Below are 7,501 nucleotides of genomic sequence, written 5' to 3'. Positions count from 1 at the left end.
CAATAAATACAATAAATTATTACAATAAATTAATAATTAAATACAATAATTAAAGGGTCCCTGGGGCCAAAGAGAGACCCCAACACGGTGTTAAAAATTAATAATTTATTGAACGAGACAAGAGATGACGTAGCCGTCTCAAATGGTGAGACGTCACAGCTCACGTGACCTTTTTCGGCCAATCCCGTGCCATCGTCCAACTGCGCATGTGCGGTGGAGTCCTTTAAGAACTACAACTCCCAGCATGCTTTGCCACCACCCAGCCTGGAACCGGAAACCCCCGCTCCCAGTTCCTCCCAGTCACTCCCAGTTCCTCCCAGTCACTCCCAGCCACTCCCAGCATGATCCCAGTTGCTCGCAGCCGCTCCCAGTCACCCTCGCTGTGGTCCCAGTCACTCCCAGTTTGACTCAGTCACCTCGAGCATTGTTTCAGTTGCTCCCAGTATATCCCAGCTGCCTCCACCGTGGTCCCAGTTGCCCCCAGCCTGCTCTTTGTACAATCCCAGTCGCTCCCAGTATGATCCCAGTTGCCCCCACCATGGTCCCATTTGCTCCCTGTTGCTCGCAGTGTGGTCCCAGTTGCCCCTGGCACAGTCCCAGTATCATCCCAGTCTCTCCCAGCAGGTTCCCAGTCACCCCCAGTACAGACCCATTCACTGCCTCTTGCTCCCAGTCATTCCCAGTATGGTCCCAGTCATTCCCAGTATGGTCCCAGTCATTCCCAGTATGGTCCCAGTCGTCCCCAGCATGGTCCCAGTCGTCCCCAGCATGGTCCCAGTCATTCCCAGCATGGTCCCAGTCGTCCCCAGTATGGTCCCAGTCGTCCCCAGCATGGTCCCAGTCATCCCCAGCATGGTCCCAGTCATCCCCAGCATGGTCCCAGTCATTCCCAGTATGGTCCCAGTCATCCCCAGTATGGTCCCAGTTGTCCCCACCATGGTCCCAGTCATTCCCAGTATGGTCCCAGTTGTCCCCAGCACTGTCCCAGTCATTCCCAGTACGGTCCCAGTTGTCCCCAGTATGGTCCCAGTCATCCCCAGCATGGTCCCAGTCATTCCCAGTATGGTCCCAGTCATCCCCAGCATGGTCCCAGTCATTCCCAGTATGGTCCCAGTCATCCCCAGTACGGTCCCAGTTGTTCCCAGCATGGTCCCAGTCATTCCCAGTATGGTCCCAGTCATCCCCAGCACTGTCCCAGTCATTCCCAGTACGGTCCCAGTTGTCCCCAGTATGGTCCCAGTCATCCCCAGCATGGTCCCAGTTGTCCCCAGTATGGTCCCAGTTGTGCCCAGCACGGTCCCAGTCATGCCCAGCATGGTCCCAATCATCCCCAGTATGGCCCCAGTCATTCCCAGTATGGTCCCAGTTGTCCCCAGCATGGTCCCAGTTGTTTCCAGCATGGTCCCAGTCATTCCCAGCATGGTCCCAGTCATTCCCAGCATGGTCCCAGTCATTCCCAGTGACTCTCAGTCATCCCCAGCATGGTCCCAATCATCCCCAGTATGGCCCCAGTCATTCCCAGTATGCTCCCAGTTGTCCCCAGCATGGTCCCAGTTGTCCCCAGCATGGTCCCAGTCATCCCCAGTATGGTCCCAGTCATTCCCAGTATGGATCCAGACAGTCCCAGTCTCTCCCAGTCCGATCTCAGGATGATCCCAGTGTAACCCAGTGGCTCCCAGTCTGATCTCAGGATGATCCCAGTGTGTCCCAGTCTCTCCCAGTATGATCTCAGGATGATCCCAGTGTGTCCCAGTCTGATCTCAGGATGATCCCAGTGTGTCCCAGTCTCTCCCAGTCTGATCTCAGGGTGATCCCAGTGTGTCCCAGTCTCTCCCAGTACGATCTCAGGGTGATCCCAGTGTGACCCAGTCCCTCCCAGTATGATCTAAGGGTGATCACAATGTAGCCCAGTCTCTCCCAGTATGATCTTAGGATGATCCCAGTGTGTTCCAGTCTCTCCCAGTCTGATCTCATGATGATCCCAGTGTGTCCCAGTCTCTCCCAGTCCGATCTCAGGATGATCCCAGTGTGTCCCAGTCTCTCCCAGTACGACCTCAGGATGATCCCAGTGTGTCCCAGTCTCTCCCAGTACTGATCTCAGGATGATCCCAGTGTAACCCAGTCCGATCTCAGCGTGATCCCAGTGTGTCCCAGTCTCTCCCAGTACTGATCTCAGGATGATCCCAGTGTAACCCAGTACTGATCTCAGCGATGATCCCAGTGTGTCCCAGTCTCTCCCAGTCTGATCTCAGCGTGATCCCAGTGTGTCCCAGTCTCTCCCAGTACGATCTCAGGATGATCCCAGTGTGGCCCAGTCTGATCTCAGGATGATCCCAGTGTAACCCAGTCTCTCCCAGTACGATCTCAGGATGATCCCAGTCTCTCCCAGTCCAATCTCAGGGTGATCCCAGTCTCTCCCAGTACGATCTCAGGGTGATCCCAGTGTAACCCAGTCTCTCCCAGTCTGATCTCAGCGTGATCCCAGTGTAACCCAGTCTCTCCCAGTCCGATCTCAGGATGATCCCAGTGTGTCCCAGTCTCTCCCAGTCCGATCTCAGGATGATCCCAGTGTGTCCCAGTCTCTCCCAGTCCAATCTCAGGGTGATCCCAGTCTCTCCCAGTCCGATCTCAGGATGATCCCAGTGTGTCCCAGTCTCTCCCAGTATGACCTCAGGGTGATCCCAGTGTGTCCCAGTCTCTCCCAGTCTGATCTCAGGATGATCCCAGTGTGTCCCAGTCTCTCCCAGTATGACCTCAGGGTGATCCCAGTGTGTCCCAGTCTCTCCCAGTATGATCTCAGGGTGATCCCAGTGTGTCCCAGTCTCTCCCAGTCTGATCTCAGGATGATCCCAGTGTGGCCCAGTCCGATCTCAGGACGATCCCAGTATAACCCAGTCTCTCCCAGTTATAGGTAACATCTACACCCTCCAGCTCCACCTTGGAACGCCCCCTTGGGTTTTTCTTTGGGGGGGGTTGTAAGTGAGGATATCAAAATATAAAGCAGTGATAAAAGATTGTAGCCTCATTTGCATATTAGCTCATTTTTAGACAGAATTAGGACAGGGCCTTGCTTGTTTATACCAACTCACAGACAGGATGGAGTTAATTTTATAATGAAGATTTTAGCAGGAACAGAAAATCTCAGAGTTTAGATAAGGGGCTTTTAAGCTCATGGCAAAGAGACCTTGAAAGCTGATAAAGAGAAGCTCCTGGAGAAGACACCAGTTGTGAGTTAAGTGGACAGTGCCAACCCAGCGATTCTCAGCAAAAAGGTGGAAAGTTCAAGCCCAGGAAGATTCCTGACTTCACCCAAAACACCCCCAAAGACCCCCGAAAGAAAACCCCAAGGTGGAATTATAGGAGTGGTGAATGGTAACGATTTCCCCTCCCGCTTTTTTTTTGGGAATTTGCTGACACAGCTCAGGCAGATGGAACACAACCAACGTGTATCTAACACAGCTCAGGTAGAATGGAACACAACCAATGTGTATCTAACACAACCAACGTGTATCTAACACAGCTCAGGCAGATGGAACACAACCAACGTGTATCTAACACAACCAACGTGTATCTAACACAACCAATGTGTATCTAACACAACCAACGTGTATCTGACACAACCAATGTGTATCTGACACAACCAACGTGTATCTAACACAACCAACGTGTATCTAACACAACCAACGTGTATCTAACACAGCCAATGTGTATCTAACACAACCAACGTGTATCTAACACAACCAATGTGTATCTAACACAACCAACGTGTATCTAACACAACCAACGTGTATCTAACACAACCAATGTGTATCTAACACAACCAATGTGTATCTAACACAACCAACGTGTATCTAACACAGCTCACGCATCTGCAACCTCGGACTGAGGAAAAAGAGCTGAACGAAGGTAATGGGAGTGCGTGATCGGAGTGTAATAAGGACTAGCAGTTAAATTTACTCATCAAATTAGTAATCGTGGCTTACTCATTAAACTGGAGTGCATGTTATATTCTTATATATACATATGTCATTATAATCACTGTTCTGTTAAGAAACTGTAAGTTGTAGAATGGTTCATTAATCTATCAGCACTGTAAGCTGAATAAAAGCATGAAGTTTGCAGTTCTAAAGCTAGAAGGACAAACCATTGTGCCTCATTAAGTGAATGTTTTTGTATCTTATTTTCCTAAAAAGCTTATTGTCTCACAACACGCCTAAAGTAAGGAAAGAAAGGACAAGGATTGAAGAGTGAGGGACTGGAACGATGCAGAATATCCAAGATCCACGCCAGGCCTCAAGGTCTAGGGACTGATTGGAACCGTGGGAGGAGAAAGCACCTGGCAACCGAAGCGAGAATGCAGAGAGGCCAACCAGAATCAGACCTGCAAGGCTCAGATCCGACAGAAAAACAACAAGTGACAATGGGAGGGAAACCGATAATGGAATAAATGTTTTTGTTCACTGCGCTTGCCGTGAGTGGAGCAGGAGGCTCCCCGGCCGCCCAGCGCGCTGTTTTGCTTATTTGCTTATTTTCTATAAATCTCCCATAAATTTTTATTGCCGTATTTCGACTCAGTTTCGTTCTGCTTATAACAGGAGGAATCACCCCCCACGCCCCGGTGAATTAATTAAACACACCTGGCTGCGACGCTCCTGGCGAGTTCGGGCCTTTGTTCCCTCAATCACGGCCACAGCAACCGAGGGGCATCAGCACAAAGTCCAGCTGGAGGCTGGAGAGCAGAGCCAACAGTGCGCCGGGGGGGCTGTGGGTGGGTCACGGGGGACCTCCAAAATTCCCCGTGCCTCGAAAAGCCCCGAAAGGCCACAAATTAACCCAAAATTCACCGCCCCCCCCACCTCCCCTCAGGCCGCCGCTTGCCCCCTGCGCCGCCTCCCATTGGTCGTTGGAGCTGCCTGTCATCTCTAGCAGCCAATCAGCGCCCGGGAACGGGTGGGGGGGCGGTACTTTGCACCGCGCCATTTTAACCGCTTCTCGGACTAAAACTCCCGTCCTGCCCCGCGGGCCCTTTGAGTTCGTTCAGTGTCCCCTCAGTGCCCCCCGTGGGCTTCTTTCGGACCCCAAAATGCACCCCCCGAGCTCCGAATGCCCCCCAGGTGCCTCCCTGGGCCGCCGGTGCCCCTCACTCCTAACCCCGCAGAGCCATTGGACCACTCCGGGACTACAACTCCCGTCGTGCCCCGCGGCTCCGCAGAGCCAATCCCAGCCCTGCCTGCACTTCCCAGGAGGCTCCGCGGCCGCCCAGACCCGATCCAGGCGGGGCTGCGGTCCCTGAGGGGTGTCCGGGATCCCCCAGAGCTGTCCGGGATCCCTCAGAGCTGTCCGGGATTCCTCAGAGCTGTCCGGGATCCCTCAGAGCTCTCCGGGATCCCTCAGAGCTGTCCGGGATCCCTCAGAGCTGTTCTGCATCCCTCAGAGCTGTCCGGGATCCCTCAGAGCTGTCCGGGATCCCCCAGAGCTGTGAGGGGTCCCTCAGAGCTGTCCGGGATCCCTCAGAGCTGTCCGGGATCCCTCAGAGCTGTCCGAGATCCCTCAGAGCTGTCCGGGATCCCTCAGAGCCTTCCGGGATCCCTGAGAGCTGTGAGGGATTCCTCAGAGCTGTCCGGGATCCCTCAGAGCTGTCCGGGATCCTTGATACTGTCCGGGATCCCTGAGGGGTGTTCGGGATCCCTCAGAGCCTTCCGGGATCCCTCAGAGCCTTCCGGGATCCCTCAGAGCTGTCCGGGATCCCCAGAGCTGTCCGGGATCCCTCAGAGCTGTCCGGGATCCCTCAGAGCTGTTCTGGATCCCTCAGAGCTGTCCGGGATCCCCCAGAGCTGTCCTGGATCCCTCAGAGCCGTCCGGGATCCCTCAGAGCTGTCCGGGATCCTTGATAGCTGTCCGGGATCCCTCAGAGCTGTCCGGGATCCCCCAGAGCTGTCCGGGATCCCTCAGAGCCCCCCCCAGACCCCTGACGGGCCCCCGGCCGTCCTGCTTGGGACCCCCTGTCCCACAGAGCAGGAAAATGTAAATGTAAATTCGGGGACCGCAGCTCCGGTCCCGCCGCGGGGCACGGAGAGGCCCTTCCAGCAACTCCCACAGAGCCCGCCTACAACTCCCATCAGCCCCGCGCCCCACGGACCCCGCTCTAGCCGGGTTCGCAGAGCCCCAGTGCCCCCACATGCCCCGCCACCCGTGATTTACCCTCAGGGGCGCCACCAGAACCCCAAAGTTGCCCCTCGGACCCCGAAGTGCCCCCTCAGAGCCACTTTTGGGACTACAACTCCCGTCGTGCCCCGCGGCCCCGCAGAGCCCGCTGGACCCGCGCCTACAACTCCCGTCGTGCCCCGCGGCCCCTCAGAGCCCATTTTAGCTTCGCCTACAACTCCCGTCGTTCCCCGCGCCCCTCAGAGCCCCCCACAAACGCCCCCAATTCCCCAAATGCCCCCAAATTCCCCCAAATGTCCCAATTTCCCCCAAACGCCCCCAAATTCCCCCAAATGTCCCCAAATTCCCTCCCCGACCTCCAAGTGCCCCCTGGGCCCAAGTGTCCCCCAAATGACCCTGCTGACCCCAAACTGCCCCCTAAGTGCCCCCCAGGACCCCCTAAGTACCCCCCCAGTATGATCCTGGTTCCCTCCAGAGTGGTTCCACTCGCTCCCAGTATCAAACCAGTCACTCCCAGTATGATCCCAGTTGCCTCCACCATGGTCCCATTTGCTCCCTGTTGCTCGCAGTGTGGTCCCAGTTGCCCCTGGCACAGTCCCAGTATCATCCCAGTCAATCCCAGCAGGTTCCCAGTCACCCCCAGTACAGACCCATTCACTGCCTCTTGCTCCCAGTCATTCCCAGTATGGTCCCAGTCATTCCCAGTATGGTCCCAGTCATCCCCAGTACGGTCCCAGTCATTCCCAGTATGGTCCCAGTTGTCCCCAGCATGGTCCCAGTCATCCCCAGCATGGTCCCAGTCATTCCCAGTATGGTCCCAGTCCTTCCCAGTGACTCCCAGTCATCCCCAGCATGGTCCCAGTCCTTCCCAGTGACTCCCAGTCATCCCCAGCATGGTCCCAGTCCTTCCCAGTGACTCCCAGTCATCCCCAGCATGGTCCCAGTCCTTCCCAGTGACTCCCAGTCATCCCCAGCATGGTCCCAGTCATCCCCAGTATGGTCCCAGTCATCCCCAGCATGGTCCCAGTCCTTCCCAGTGACTCCCAGTCATCCCCAGCATGGTCCCAGTTGTTTCCAGCATGGTCCCAGTCCTTCCCAGTGACTCCCAGTCATCCCCAGCATGGTCCCAGTCATTCCCAGCATGGTCCCAGTCATCCCCAGCATTGTCCCAGTCATTCCCAGCATTGTCCCAGTCATTCCCAGCATGGTCCCAGTCGTTCCCAGTATGGTCCCAATCATTCCCAGTATGGTCCCAGTCATTCCCAGTATGGATCCAGCCAGTCCCAGCATGGCCCAGGTGGCTGCAGGATGCACCCAGTTCTTCCCAGTGACTCCC

The sequence above is a fragment of the Myiozetetes cayanensis genome, unplaced genomic scaffold, assembly GCF_022539395.1.
Source record: "Myiozetetes cayanensis isolate MyiCay16 unplaced genomic scaffold, myiCay2020 scf224, whole genome shotgun sequence".
NCBI classification, from domain to species: Eukaryota; Metazoa; Chordata; class Aves; order Passeriformes; family Tyrannidae; genus Myiozetetes; species Myiozetetes cayanensis.
The sequence above is the reverse complement of the archived record's forward strand: the minus strand, read 5'-3'. Positions refer to the sequence as shown.